The sequence below is a fragment of the Schistocerca nitens genome, chromosome 10 (genome assembly GCF_023898315.1).
Source record: "Schistocerca nitens isolate TAMUIC-IGC-003100 chromosome 10, iqSchNite1.1, whole genome shotgun sequence".
Classification (NCBI taxonomy): domain Eukaryota; kingdom Metazoa; phylum Arthropoda; class Insecta; order Orthoptera; family Acrididae; genus Schistocerca; species Schistocerca nitens.
In genome coordinates, this window is record NC_064623.1 from 46,684,933 (window position 1) to 46,700,805 (window position 15,873).

A 15,873-nucleotide genomic window follows, 5' to 3' on the forward strand; every position below is an offset into this window, starting at 1 on the left:
CCTGCACCATGCGTCAATTCGTTGCAGATCCTCCTGCATTTCAGTACAATTTTCCATTGTTACAGCCTCTCGATATACCACAGCATCATCCGAAAAAAGCCTCAGTGAACTCCCGATGTTATCCACAAGGTCACTTATGTATATTGTGAATAGCAACGGTCCTACGACACTCCCCTGGGGCACACCTAAAATCACTCTTACTTCGGAAGACTTCTCTCTATTAAGAATGACTTGCTGCGTTCTGTTATCTAGGAACTCTTCAATCCAATCACACAATTGGTCTGATAGTCCATATGCTCTTACTTTGTTCATTAGACGACTGTGGGGAACTGTATCGAACGCCTTGCGGAAGTCAAGAAACCCGGCATGTACCTGGGAACCCGTGTCTATGTCCCTCTGAGTCTCGTGGACGAATAGCGCGAGCTGGGTTTCACGCGATCGTCTTTTTTCGAAACACATGCAGATATATATCTATGACATCCATCTGTACAAATTTCCTTTTTCTGGCGTCCAGATCGTCCGCTTATAGTGACCTGTCAAAACTCTGGCATCTCTCTCCCCACATCCACCACGGCTGGCGGCACACCTGTAGTGATGGGGAGCTCATGAATGAGTCGTTCAAATGAACTCTTCACTTCAGTCCTCCCCAACTAACCACTCAATTTCAAAGAACTGGTACTTCAAACTCTTCACAGATAGCACACTCCACACTTTTTTCTAGTTCACTCACTCACTTCCCCTCTCCCTCACCCACGTCACTCATCCTCCCTTCACTTCAGTCCTCCCCAACTAACCACTCAATTTCAAAGAACTGGTACTTCAAACTCTTCACAGATAGCACACTCCACACTTTTTTCTAGTTCACTCACTCACTTCCCCTCTCCCTCACCCACGTCACTCATCCTCCCTTCACTTCAGTCCTCCCCAACTAACCACTCAATTTCAAAGAACTGGTACTTCAAACTCTTCACAGATAGCACACTCCACCCTTTTTTCTAGTTCACTCACTCACTTCCCCTCTCCCTCACCCACGTCACTCATCCTCCCTTCACTTCAGTCCTCCCAACTAACCACTCAATTTCAAAGAACTGGTACTTCAAACTCTTCACAGATAGCACACTCCACACTTTTTTCTAGTTCGCTCACTCACTTCCCCTCTCCCTCACCCACGTCACTCATCCTCCCTTCACTTCAGTCCTCCCCAACTAACCACTCAATTTCAAAGAACTGGTACTTCAAATTCTTCACAGATAGCACACTCCACCCTTTTTTCTAGTTCGCTCACTCACTTCCCCTCTCCCTCACCCACATCACTCATCCTCCCTTCACTTCAGTCCTCCTCAACTAACCACTCAATTTCAAAGAACTGGTACTTCAAACTCTTCACAGATAGCACACTCCACACTTTTTTCTAGTTCACTCACTCACTTCCCCTCTCCCTCACCCACGTCACTCATCCTCCCTTCACTTCAGTCCTCCCCAACTAACCACTCAATTTCAAAGAACTGGTACTTCACACTCTTCACAGATAGCACACTCCACACTTTCTTCTAGTTCACTCACTCTCTTCCCCTCTCCCTCACCCATGTCACTCATCCTCCCTTCACTTCAGTTCTCCCCAACTAACCACTCAATTTCAAAGAACTGGTACTTCAAACTCATCACAGATAGCACACTCCACACTTTTTTCTAGTTCACTCACTCTCTTCCCCTCTCCCTCACCCATGTCACTCATCCTCCCTTCACTTCAGTCCTCCCCAACTACCCACTCAATTTCAAAGAACTGGTACTTCAAACTCTTCACAGATAGCACACTCCACACTTTTTTCTAGTTCACTCACTCTCTTCCCCTCTCCCTCACCCATGTCACTCATCCTCCCTTCACTTCAGTCCTCCCCAACTACCCACTCAATTTCAAAGAACTGGCACTTCAAACTCTTTACAGATAGCACACTCCACACTTTTTTCTAGTTCACTCACTCTCTTCCCCTCTCCCTCACCCATGTCACTCATCCTCCCTTCACTTCAGTCCTCCCCAACTAACCACTCAATTTCAAAGAACTGGTACTTCAAACTCTTCACAGATAGCACACTCCACACTTTTTTCTAGTTCACTCACTCTCTTCCCCTCTCCCTCACCCATGTCACTCATCCTCCCTTCACTTCAGTCCTCCCCAACTAACCACTCAATTTCAAAGAACTGGTACTTCAAACTCTTCACAGATAGCACACTCCACACTTTTTTCTAGTTCACTCACTCTCTTCCCCTCTCCCTCACCCATGTCACTCATCCTCCCTTCACTTCAGTTCTCCCCAACTAACCGCACAATTTCAAAGAACTGGTACTTCAAACTCTTCACAGATAGCACACTCCACACTTTTTTCTAGTTCACTCACTCTCTTCCCCTCTCCCTCATCCACGTCACTCATCCTCCCTTCACTTCAGTCCTCCCCAACTAACCACTCAATTTCAAAGAACTGGTACTTCAAACTCTTCACATATAGCACACTCCACACTTTTTTCTAGTTCACTCACTCTCTTCCCCTCTCCCTCACCCACGTCACTCATCCTCCCTTCACTTCAGTCCTCCCCAACTAACCACTCAATTTCAAAGAACTGGTACTTCAAACTCTTCACAGATAGCACACTCCACACTTTTTTCTAGTTCACTCACTCTCTGCCCCTCTCCCTCACCCATGTCACTCATCCTCCCTTCACTTCAGTCCTCCCCAACTACCCACTCAATTTCAAAGAACTGGTACTTCAAACTCTTCACAGACAGCACACTCAATTTTTTCTAGTTCGCTCACTCTCTTCGTTCCCCTCTCCCTCACCCACGTCACTCATCCTCCCTTCACTTCAGTCCTCCCCAACTACCCACTCAATTTCAAAGAACTGGTACTTCAAACTCTTTACAGATAGCACACTCCACACTTTTTTCTAGTTCACTCACTCTCTTCCCCTCTCCCTCACCCATGTCACTCATCCTCCCTTCACTTCAGTCCTCCCCAACTAACCACTCAATTTCAAAGAACTGGTACTTCAAACTCTTCACAGATAGCACACTCCACACTTTTTTCTAGTTCACTCACTCTCTTCCCCTCTCCCTCACCCATGTCACTCATCCTCCCTTCACTTCAGTCCTCCCCAACTACCCACTCAATTTCAAAGAACTGGTACTTCAAACTCTTCACAGATAGCACACTCCACACTTTTTCCTAGTTCACTCACTCTCTTCCCCTCTCCCTCACCCATGTCACTCATCCTCCCTTCACTTCAGTCCTCCCCAACTACCCAGTCAATTTCAAAGAACTGGTACTTCAAACTCTTCACAGATAGCACACTCCACACTTTTTTCTAGTTCCTTCACTCTCTTCCCCTCTCCCTCACCCACGTCACTCATCCTCCCTTCACTTCAGTCCACCCCAACTACCCACTCAATTTCAAAGAACTGGTACTTCAAACTCTTCACAGATAGCACACTCCACACTTTTTTCTAGTTCACTCACTCTCTTCCCCTCTCCCTCACCCATGTCACTCATCCTCCCTTCACTTCAGTCCTCCCCAACTACCCACTCAATTTCAAAGAACTGGCACTTCAAACTCTTTACAGATAGCACACTCCACACTTTTTTCTAGTTCACTCACTCTCTTCCCCTCTCCCTCACCCATGTCACTCATCCTCCCTTCACTTCAGTCCTCCCCAACTACCCAGTCAATTTCAAAGAACTGGTACTTCAAACTCTTCACAGATAGCACACTCCACACTTTTTTCTAGTTCCTTCACTCTCTTCCCCTCTCCCTCACCCACGTCACTCATCCTCCCTTCACTTCAGTCCACCCCAACTACCCACTCAATTTCAAAGAACTGGTACTTCAAACTCTTCACAGATAGCACACTCCACACTTTTTTCTAGTTCACTCACTCTCTTCCCCTCTCCCTCACCCATGTCACTCATCCTCCCTTCACTTCAGTCCTCCCCAACTACCCACTCAATTTCAAAGAACTGGCACTTCAAACTCTTTACAGATAGCACACTCCACACTTTTTTCTAGTTCACTCACTCTCTTCCCCTCTCCCTCACCCATGTCACTCATCCTCCCTTCACTTCAGTCCTCCCCAACTACCCACTCAATTTCAAAGAACTGGTACTTCAAACTCTTCACAGATAGCACACTCCACACTTTTTTCTAGTTCACTCACTCTCTTCCCCTCTCCCTCACCCATGTCACTCATCCTCCCTTCACTTCAGTCCTCCCCAACTACCCACTCAATTTCAAAGAACTGGTACTTCAAACTCTTCACAGATAGCACACTCCACACTTTATTCTAGTTCACTCACTCTCTTCCCCTCTCCCTCACCCACGTCACTCATCCTCCCTTCACTTCAGTCCTCCCCAACTAACCACTCAATTTCAAAGAACTGGTACTTCAAACTCTTCACAGATAGCACACTCCACACTTTTTTCTAGTTCACTCACTCTCTTCCCCTCTCCCTCACCCATGTCACTCATCCTCCCTTCACTTCAGTCCTCCCCAACTACCCACTCAATTTCAAAGAACTGGTACTTCAAACTCTTCACAGATAGCACACTCCACACTTTTTTCTAGTTCACTCACTCTCTTCCCCTCTCCCTCACCCACGTCACTCATCCTCCCTTCACTTCAGTCCTCCCCAACTAATCACTCAATTTCAAAGAACTGGTACTTCAACCTCTTCACAGATAGCACACTCCACACTTTTTTCTAGTTCACTCACTCTCTTCCCCTCTCCCTCACCCATGTCATTCATCCTCCCTTCACTTCAGTCCTCCCCAACTACCCACTCAATTTCAAAGAACTGGTACTTCAAACTCTTCACAGATAGCACACTCCACACTTTTTTCTAGTTCGCTCACTCTCTTCGTTCCCCTCTCCCTCACCCACGTCACTCATCCTCCCTTCACTTCAGTCCTCCCCAACTAACCACTCAATTTCAAAGAACTGGTACTTCAAACTCTTCACAGATAGCACACTCCACACTTTTTTCTACTTCACTCACTCACTTCCCCTCTCTCTCACCCATGTCACTCATCCTCCCTTCACTTCAGTCCTCCCTGTGCTGCCTGTCGACGAATCGCGTGGTGTTCGTGAGGAACGATACGTTTACGAGTGGTTGGGGATGTGAGGGGCGAGGGGAAGGCAGCGTCAGGTGCTTCCTACAGTGCTGACATCATTACCCGTGACTATTTGTGCAGTTAAACTTCGCGTCTACGCGGAGCCTACCGTTGGCAGAGCTTGCAGACATATGAATATTAAAGATGCAAACGAAGAGGCTGGCTGTGTGAGCACGCACAGCCAACATGAAAATAAAAGGTTTGTTAATAACACTGAAAGAGGGATTTTACCTGAAATCGTACCACTGGTGACAGTTTACGTTTTGAATCTGGAGAGTTATTATTCTCAACAAAAATAAAATCTACAGGGAAACTTCTGAATAATTACTTAACTTATATAAATAGACTTTGTGACAGTGGTAAACATACTCATTCTATTTTGGATTAAATTTTAAAAGAAACATAAAATTGGACTGCATTTCGTTGGTAGCCCTAGTTTTCAGTCCATGAATACAACAAATAATGCTTAATTTGGCAGATAAACACTTTTTTGGGAGCTTCATGAGAAAATGTCGAACAAGATTAAATGTAATATCTTCTTTATATGTCACAGGCTTCTCTGTTTATCTTTCCTTTGTCCCCTTCGACCATGCTCTATTTAAGTTAAGTTAGACGCTGTAAGAGCGTAAAACGTTGCGTGCACTTTACTGCATAGTTCGGCCATCTGTTGGTAAAATTATGAAGTATTACGAAGCTTTATTGTACGAGCGAGGCGAAGGGAGCGTAGACGCCGCTGAGCGGCGAACTGGGCAACTTCGCCAGGCTTCCGTACTTCGTGAATGAACTACTTCATTTGAACGCTTTACGGAAGAGAGTGAAATGAATGAAGTAGTTCACGGGAATGAACGAGTTCGACCCATCTCTACACACCTGCAACTGCCCAACGCTAACGTGCTGTTCACATCCAACTGCCCAACAATACAAAAGCGAATATTCCAACAATGAGACCAACCAGCCACAGTCAGTGATTTTCATACAGAGCGCTACGTGGCGTTACCAACATAAAAACCTAAACAGCCTACTTACAAAGTACACCGTGCATGGCAAAATGGCGCCGAGGCAAATATGGCTCATCCACTGATATGTAAAGGCGAATAGATGAGCAACTGTTGAGCGACTGCCCGCCCTGATAAACTAGGGCGCTAAGAATCGATGTCTCGTCAACGCCCGTACAGCAAAAGCTGCTGCTATGGGCCTCCGTAGCAAGCGCTACTTTGATGCACTCTAGTTGACTGCCGTTCAGCGACGACGAAGGGTGAAACACGCACGCCAATATCGCAACTGCGCATGCACACAGTGGCGGCATGTGGCCTTTTCAGAAAAATCATGTTTTATACTCCAATTCTTTACAGACGAATGGGAAAACTGGTAGAAGCCGACGTCGGGGAAGGTCAGTTTGGATTCCGTAGAAATATTGGAACACGTGAGACAATACTGACCCTACGACTTATCTTAGAAAGTAGATTAAGGAAAGGCAAACCTACATTTAAAGCATTTCTAGACTTAGAGGAAGCTTTTGGCAATGTTAACTGGAATACTCTCTTTCAAATTCTGAAGGTGGCATGGGTAAAATACAGGGAGCGAAAGGCTATTTACAATTTGTACAGAAACCAGATAGCAGGTATAAGAGTCGAGGGGCATGAAAGGGAAGCAGTGGTTGGGAAGGGAGTGAGACAGAGTTATAGCCTCTCCCCGATGTTTTTCAATCTGTATATTGAGCAAGCAGTAAAGGAAACAAAAGAAAAATTCGGAGTAGGTACTAAAATCCATGGAGAAGAAATAAAATGTTTGAGGTTCACCGATGACATTGTAATTCTGTCAGAGACAGCAAAGGACCTGGAAGAGCAGTTGAACGGAATGGACAGTGTCTTGAAGTGGGATATAAGATTAACATCGACAAAAGCAAAAGGAGGATAATGGAATGTAGTCGAATTAAGTCGGGTGACGCTGAGGGAATTAGATTAGGAAATGAGACACTAAAGTTCAAAATGGTTCAAATGGCCCTGAGCACTATGGGACTCAACTGCTGTGGTCATAAGTCCCCTAGAACTTAGAACTACTTAAACCTAACTAACCTAAGGACATCACACACATCCATGCCCGAGGCAGGATTCGAACCTGCGACCGTAGCAGTCGCACGGTTCCGGACTGCGCGCCTAGAACCGCGAGACCACCGCGGCCGGCCACTAAAGTAGTAAAGGAGTTTTGCTATTTGGGGAGCAAAATAACTGATGATGGTCGAAGTAGAGAGGATATAAAATGTAGACTGATAATGACAAGGAAAGCGTTTCTGAAGAAGAAAAATTTCGTTAACATCGAGTATAGATTAAAATGTCAGGAAGTCGTTTCTGAAAGTATTTGTATGGAGTGTAGCCATGTATGGAAGTGAAACGTGGACGATAAATAGTTGAGACAAGAAGAGAATAGAAGCTTTAGAAATGTCGTGCTAGAGAAGAATGCTGAAGATTAGATGGGTAGATCACATAACTAATGAGGAGGTATTGAATACAATTGGGGAGAAGAGGAGCTTGTGGCACAACCTGACTAGAAGAAGGGATCGGTTGGTAGGACATGTTCTGAGACTCCGAGGGACCACCAATTTAGCATTGGAGGGCACCGTGGAGGGTAAAAATCATAGAGGGAGACCAAGAGTGGAATACACTAAGCAGATTCAGAAGGATGTAGGTTGCAGTAGGTACTGGGAGATGAAGAAGCTTGCACAGGATAGAGTAGCATGGAGAGCTGCATCAAACCAGACTCACGACTGAAGACCAAAACAAGAAAAACAACAATTGGCTGTTAGCGTGTACGGAGTGGGGCGTCTGAAAGCAAAGGGGTACAGCCTGGAGGAGGGAGCGGTTTAATCTGTGGGACGTTGGGGTGATTTCGTCATTGTGAAAGGCATAACGGATGAAAACAAGTATGAACTGTCGCTGTGTACCATGTCCACCCCTACACGCACGCCTCGGCAAGATGGCATCTACCAGGAATACAATGCAACTGTCCCACACCTCCCGTGGTTCGAAGACCGCCAGTATCAGTTGACCGTTCTCCCCTGGACATCAAACTTCCCGGATTGAAATCCAATCAAGAACCTGTGGGACCACCTCTTTCGGGCTGTTCGCGTCAAGGATCCTCAATCGAGAAAAGTGGCACGGCTGTTCACAGCACTGAAGTCGTCATGGTTCCACATCCTTGTCGGCCCTACCTGAACCTCATTGACACTCATCCTGCATGTCTCGCAGTGGTCCAAGCTGCAAATGGTGCTTATTCAGGCTTTTGACAGGGGGTCACACTTATGTGACTAGACTGCGTAATATGGCCGTCCGTGGAAGTAAAACTGGTACGCTGAGCTAGGACCAAAGCTGACAACTCCTCACTTGAAGCCTGGGAGTGAGGTCAACATTCGCAGCATTCCTCGAGAAGTGGTTTGCACTCGGACTGAAGAGGTGAAACGCCGCATACAAACAAAGTATCCCGGAACTCGCCACTGGCCATACTACTGCTGCACACGTCGACGGCGTACTCCAGAACAATGGCGGAGCGTCCGCCTCGAATGATGTATCGGATTAACACGTCGTGGCAGTCAGGCGAGCGTGGCGAGGCGGATGGAATACCAAATGAGCAGAGTTTCCGAGAATGCGTGTTTCTCGGCTCGTGTCTACCTTCTGGCTACTGTCTTGGAACTGCCGGATTAAAGGAAGAGGAAGGGGAGATTACCGTTTAACGTCCCGTCAACAACTAGATCATTAGAGACGCAGCACGAGCTCGGCTTAGGGAAGCATGGAGAAGTGGCCCTGCCCTTTCAAAGGAATATTTACGACATTTGCCTGAAGTGATTAAGGAAAATCACGGAAAACCCAAGTCTGGATGGCCGAATGCCGGTTTGAACCGTCGTCCTCCCGAATGCGAGTCCAGTGTGCTAACCACTGCGCCACCTCGCTCGGTGCCATATTCGACACGGGTGATTACATTGCATATTTCTTAGGGTGAAAAAATTTGGTGCCATTTTTTTATCACATTGTTTTACTTAAACATTTTATACTCTCTCTTATCATACCCATCAATTCATTTTTACAAATCTCAATCTAATAATAGGCCAGGTACGGGTAGGACACACACACTGTGGGTTCATTAAATACGTAATTATGTGTACCGACAGTTCATCGATCCCGAGAGTCTAGAATATCGACGAGTTTTTCCAGTTATCGACATTGATACTGGCAAGATATCGATCCCTGGATTTCAAAATCTTTCGAGAATTGTTTTAATTTTAAGTTTGAATACGGAAAACAAGTGACAAAAGAAATATTTTTTGTATGAGATATTTACAAGTCAACAATTTTCTTATTAGTAACTTGAATTCAACATATTAACGCTACACAATAAAATTTATTAATTCCTTATAAAGGGGCTTTCGGCTTCTTAGGCCGTAGTCAGATAACGTAATACTGAACAGATGGTTCACGCAAAAAATGGTTCAAACCGCTCTGAGCACTATAGGACTTAACATCTGAGATCATCAGTCCCCTAGAACTTAGAACTGCTTAAACCTAACTAACCTAAGGGCATTACACACATCCATGGCCGAGGCAGGATTCGAACCTGCGACCATAGCGGTCGCGCGGTTCCAGACTGAAGCGCCTAGAACCGCTTGGGCACATCGGCCAGCATAGACCACACAATTTCAGAGAGAATTCATAGCAGAGATACGCGACACTTTATAATTATATCGATACAAACACAAGCATGATGTAATACCTAAAGAGACAGTGAACAAATAAATCTTACATTACAGTATATTCAAATGAGTGTGTACCACAGAAATGTTCTAGAAGTGCGTATCGGCACAGGCTACTTTATCATATGGACAAACTGGCGAATGGACAAACAGACCGAATAAAGGGAGAGGAAGAAAGATGTCTATGGTATATTGGTGTAGAACAGTTATAACAAGCTTATTAGTTAATGGTGGGAGAAATAATAACTGGCTCCTACTTTAAGAAGGGTGGGTAGTGGAACTGTGTTTGGTCATTAAGGACCAGGTCAGGATTCTTTGATTGGTGTTTATTAATGGCCAGAATTTCACGTAACGTTAGTTTTCTCCCTTTAGTTGCTCTATGTAGAACATCACATTTCACATCATATGTATTGTATGTTAACGGGGGGCCTAGAAACGACCGAGAGGTTCCGTCCCCGCCGCAGCCGCAGTGGTCCACAACCCCACGACGACTACCGCAGTCCACTTCACCCCTCCGCCGCCCCACACCGAACCACTCTTTCAGGGTTACTGTGCGGTTTGGCCCCCGGTGGACACCCCCCCCCCCCCCCCCTCCGAAACGTCTCACACCAGACGAGTGTAACCCCTACGTTTGCATGGTAGAGTACTGGTGGTGTACGCGTACGTGGAGAACTTGTTTGCGCAGCAATCGCCGACATAGTGTAGCTGAGGCGGAATAAGGGGAACCAGCCCGCATTCGCCGAGGCAGATGGAAAACCGCCTAAAACCATCCACAGACTGGCCGGCTCACCGGACCTCGACACGGTGACCAGGCGCTCCTTCGCAATCCCGTAAGCCGTGAGTTGGACCGCACGGCTAACCGGGCGGGCTCACATCGTATGAATCACATTCATTCAGAGCATGTTCAGCGAAGGTGGAATATTTCTTTCAGTCTGCAACTCCTTTCACGCTCAGTCAGTCTAGTAGTTTGAGTTATAACTACTAGACTGACTGATTGACCTACATATAATTTGCCACACAGATTGCAGGAAAATCTGTTAATTCCTCTCTATTCTAAAGGTGAAATGTTATCTTCACTGTTGTATAGAAGGTGGCAGCAGTATTCCTAGTGTAAAAAGCTGGAATACATTTCCTGGACTTTAGTTTTCTGGCAACAAACTGTGAATTCCTACCCACACATAGCACCGTGGCTCACTTGCTATTATTGCGTGGGTTTGTGCTGTATGAGGTGGATAAAAGAGAGCTATTATCCTCTGTCTCTTCTTTTGGTGAGTACATAACGAAATAATAAATATTATTGTGGAGCATTAATATGCTGTATTGAAGTTATTAATACGTCTATGTTCCTCCAAGAGTCGACGGAATATTCAATAAATATCAACAATTTTCTGATTTATTTCTTTATTTATACTGTGAAACCTTGTTCGCTGCCAAATTTCATGATTCTAGGTCAACGGGAAATACCCCACAGGTTTTGACGAGTGGGTCTGCGAGTATAAAAATATGTGACATAAATGGCCGTATGTTTTAATTTCACTAATTTAAAAGCTTAACGGACCATAGACCTACGTATGTGACATCAGAGAAACTTTATACCAGTCGTGATAAAATAGTCGGATGGACAGACGCGCGGAAAACGAAGTGATCCTGTAAGGGTTCCGTTTTTACCAATTGAGGTACGGAAGACTAAAAATCAATTTTCTTCTTCTGTTAGAAATCCTACCTGGTGGGTGTCCCCTGGCTTAAAGAGCAACGTTCAAGAATAAACCCAACACAGCACCTGTAGATTCTCCTGGTCGTGGATGAATACATTTCCTTAATTCCAGTGAATCACAGTACGGCGTCTGCTTCTGATGTAACTACACTCATGCTCATAAATTAAGCATAATTGCAGAATGTGGTGCCACACAACGTGGCACTACACAAAACTCGCGCAAATAGCATAGGCACATAGGGAACACACACGACTCAGATCTCCACGGTATTGGTGATAAGTTCAGAAAACCGTCCCGAAACACATGTGCTACAGAACGCCACTGTTTCCTGCGCATGTACCCCGACATCAGTATGGGATATGATCACTATGCAACACGTACACATGCCGCACAACGGGTTGGCATACTCTGGATCAGGTGGTCGAGCAGCTGCTGGGGTATAGCCTCCCATTCTTGCACCAGTGCGTGTCGGAGCTCCTGAAGTGTCCTACGGGTTTGAAGAAGTGCAGCGATACGTCGACCGAGAGCATCCCAGATGTGCTCGATGGGAGAACAAGCAGGCCACTCCATTCACCTGATATCTTGTGTTTCAAGGTAATCCTCCATGATGGCAGCTCGGTGGGGCCGTGCGTTTTCATCCATCAGGAGGAAGGTGGGACCCACTGCACCCCTGAAAAGGCGGACATACTGGTGCAAAATGACGTCCCGATACACCTGACCAGATACAGTTCCTCTGTCAAAGACACGCAGGGGTGTACGTGCACCAATCATAATCCCACACCACTCCATCAAACCACGACCTCCATACAGGTCCTTTTCAAGGACATTAAGGGGTTGGTATCTGGTTCCTGGTTCACGCCAGATGAAAACTCGGCGAGAATCACTTTTCAGACGATACCTGGACTCGTCCGTGAACATAACCTGGGACCACTGTTCCAATGACCATGTACTGTGTTCTTGACACCAGGGTTTACGGGTTCACCTGTGACCAGGGGTCAGTGGAAAGCACCTGGCAGGTGTCCGGGCGAATAAACGATGTCTGTTCAGTCGACTGTAGACTGTGTGTCTGGAGACAACTGTTCCAGTGGCTGCGATAAGGTCCCGAGCAAGGCTACCTGCAGTACTCCGTGGCCGTCTGCGGGCACTGATGGTGAGATATCGGTCTTCTTGTGCTGTTGTACACTGTGGACGTCCCGTACTGTAGCGCCTGGACACGTTTCCTGTCTGCTGGAATCGTTCATAATCTTGAGATCACACTTTGTGGCACACGGAGGGCCCGTGCTACGACCTGCTGTGTTTGACCAGCCTCCAGTCGCCCTAGTATTCTGCCACTCATAACGTCATCAATATGTGTTCTTTGAGCCATTTTTAACACACAGTCACCATTCCCACGTCTAAAAACATCTGCACACTTACTCGCTGCACCGTACTCTGACATGCACCAACACACCCCTACGTATGTGGACTGCTGCCAGCGCCACGTGCGACGGCCGCAGGTCAAATGCACCGCATGGTCAGACCCCGAGGTGATTTGAACCTGCAAACCGCCCACCAGAGCGTTGTTTCACCATGTATCAGCATTATCCTTAATTTATGAGCATGAGTGTAGTTTTAGGTGGTCGTTCCACTTTTGATTGAATCAGACAGATACATAGACATTTTACGGTGGCTAACCTATCCAGTGATCAATCGCCAGTAGTGATCGAGAAGTAATGAGCCTTGCGTTTTTATATATATTTTTTATTACTTTGCACCTAACGTCGATTCGCTGCAGGTCTTTATGCACATCGCTACAGCTGTCTGGAGATGCGACCTTCCTACATACAAAACAAACATCGCTGATCAGCCTCACGCAGTTTCGGACTTCTGCAACAGTTGGTACCTCATGACGACATCACACGCTAACGACCGTCGCTGCCAGACGCTGCCACGAGAGAGAGGCATCGGCGAAGACACGTCCTCGAGAGGTTCCCTCCTCCGCCGGTGCTGGAAGTCGACTTACGTCCAGTGCAGCGTCGCCCATCCCAAGCTGTGATCGCCATAGTTCCGACCCGGCAGCGCTAGCTTTCTTATTCCGATCTGTGTGCCAATACTTTTCAAGTTCTTCATTTACTCTGTCACTGAAGTGGACCAAAGTTAAGTATTTTGTATTGGAGAGTTATAGTAAAAGGAAATACTAAGGGGAAGCCACAAAGTTGGGCTCACAGATTTAATTCAAACTTTGCACACCTTTAGTAGACCATTAAAACAACATAACGTACAAGTACTAAGGTGCATTACTCTGGCAATTCTGAGAAAATCGCGAGAGAAGTTTAGCGCGTTTATTATTTGGCTTACGTATCTCTGCGTAGGTGCCAGACATTTGAGAGGTAATGTAATTTGCATAAAGTTTTCATGAATTTCTTGTTATTTGACTTCGTACTATTTTTAATTAAATTTCATTATTAGAACAAACATATTTATAACTATCGACAACTAAACGAAGAAACGCAAAGAGTTTGTCTGTCTGTCGTGATTTGCGAAATCCCTTATACATACAATCTGGTATGGTACCCAGACCTACTTTGCATTTCGACGCTTCATGCTGCAGACACAGAGGCACGCCTCGTTTGGCACTTAAGCTGCGAAGCGATGCGACGTTGATAACAGAGCAAGAACGAATAGCGTAGGTGCATTATTTATTTTTTAATATCACAGAATTTACACTTGCACTACAAAAATGAAGGTGATTCCCTGGTTGACTTGGGCTTTCCAAGCCTGTTCCTCGTCCTTAAAAATTTAATTACAGGTATTAAATAGTCAAATAGCATATGAAGAGCTTATTTCAATTGTGGTACAAGTCCATTTTTGTTCATTCTGAGATACAGAGCCCTAAAGTTAAATGAGCGCTGAAAAATCTGCAGTTGAGATACCAGAAATATTCAAATACATGTGTATCCGCTGCATTTATTAAACGTACGAAAAAACGCTTCGAACGTATGCACCAACCCAATAACAACCCCTTATCAACGCAACATGTGTAGTTTTATTTCGTGTTCCCGACCGCTCCTGGGAGCTTCATTTTTGTAACTGAATTTATCCGTTATGCATCTTTTTTTAATATTTTTGCTTCCATTTCTTTTACCTTCTTACATCACGTTCCCCGCCCCGTTGCATCCGTCCATTAGCGACGAGGCATTTGTTGTTAATGTGGTCTTCAGTCCAGAGCCTGGTTTGATGCAGCTCTCCATGTTACTCTATCCTGTGCAAGCTTCTTCATCTCCCAGTACCTACTAAATCCCTCAGAATCTGTTTACTGTATTCCTCTCTTGGTCTCCCTCTATGAATTTTACCCTCCACACTGCCCTCCAATACTAAATTGGTGATCCCTCGATGTCTCAGAACATGTCCTACCAGCCGATCCCTTCTTCTAGTCAGGTTGTGCCACAAGCTCCTCTTCTCCCCAATTGTATTCAATACCTCCTCATTAGTTATGTGATCTACCCATCTAATCTTCAGCATTCTTCTCTACCACGACATTTCTAAAGCTTCTATTCTCTTCTTGTCTAAACTATTTATCGTCCACGTTTCACTTCCATACATGGCTACACTCCATACAAATACTTTCAGAAACGACTTCCTGACATTTTAATCTATACTCAATGTTAACAAATTTCTCTTCTTCAGAAACGCTTTCCTTGCCATTGCCAGTCTACATTTTATATCCTGTCTACTTCGACCATCATCAGTTATTTTGCTCCCCAAATAGCAATACTCCTTTACTACTTTAAGTGTCTCATTTCCTAATCTATTTCCCTCAGCATCACCCTACTTAATTCAACTACATTCCATTATTCTCGTTTTGCTTTTGTTGATGTCCATCTTATATCCTCCTTTCAAGACACTGCCCATTCCGTTCAGCTGCTCTTCCAAGTCCTTTGTTGTCTCTGACAGAATTACAGTGTCATCGGCGATCCTCAAAGTTTTTACTTCTTCTCCATGAATTTTAATACCTACTCCTATTTTTCTTTTGTTTCCTTTACTGCTTGCCCAATATACAGATTTAATAACATCGGGGAGAGGCTACAACCCTGTCTCACTCCCTTCCCAACCACTGCCTCCCTTTCATGTCCCTCGACACTTATAACTGCCATCTGGTTTCTGTGCAAATTGTAGATAGCTTTTCGCTCCCTGTATTTTACCCCTGCCACCTTCAGAATTTGAAAGGGAGTATTCCAGTCAACATTGTCAAAACCTTTCTCTAAGTCTACAAATTCTAG

The 15,873-nt window shown here is 45.4% G+C and overlaps 1 protein-coding gene across 1 annotated transcript in view; it reads right to left on the minus strand.

The window, feature by feature from the left end:
- The window catches only part of LOC126210054 (RAC serine/threonine-protein kinase), a 708,536-nt gene that overhangs the window by 95,171 nt on the left and 597,492 nt on the right, over window positions 1–15,873 (minus strand). The gene's annotated exons all lie outside the window — the stretch shown is intronic.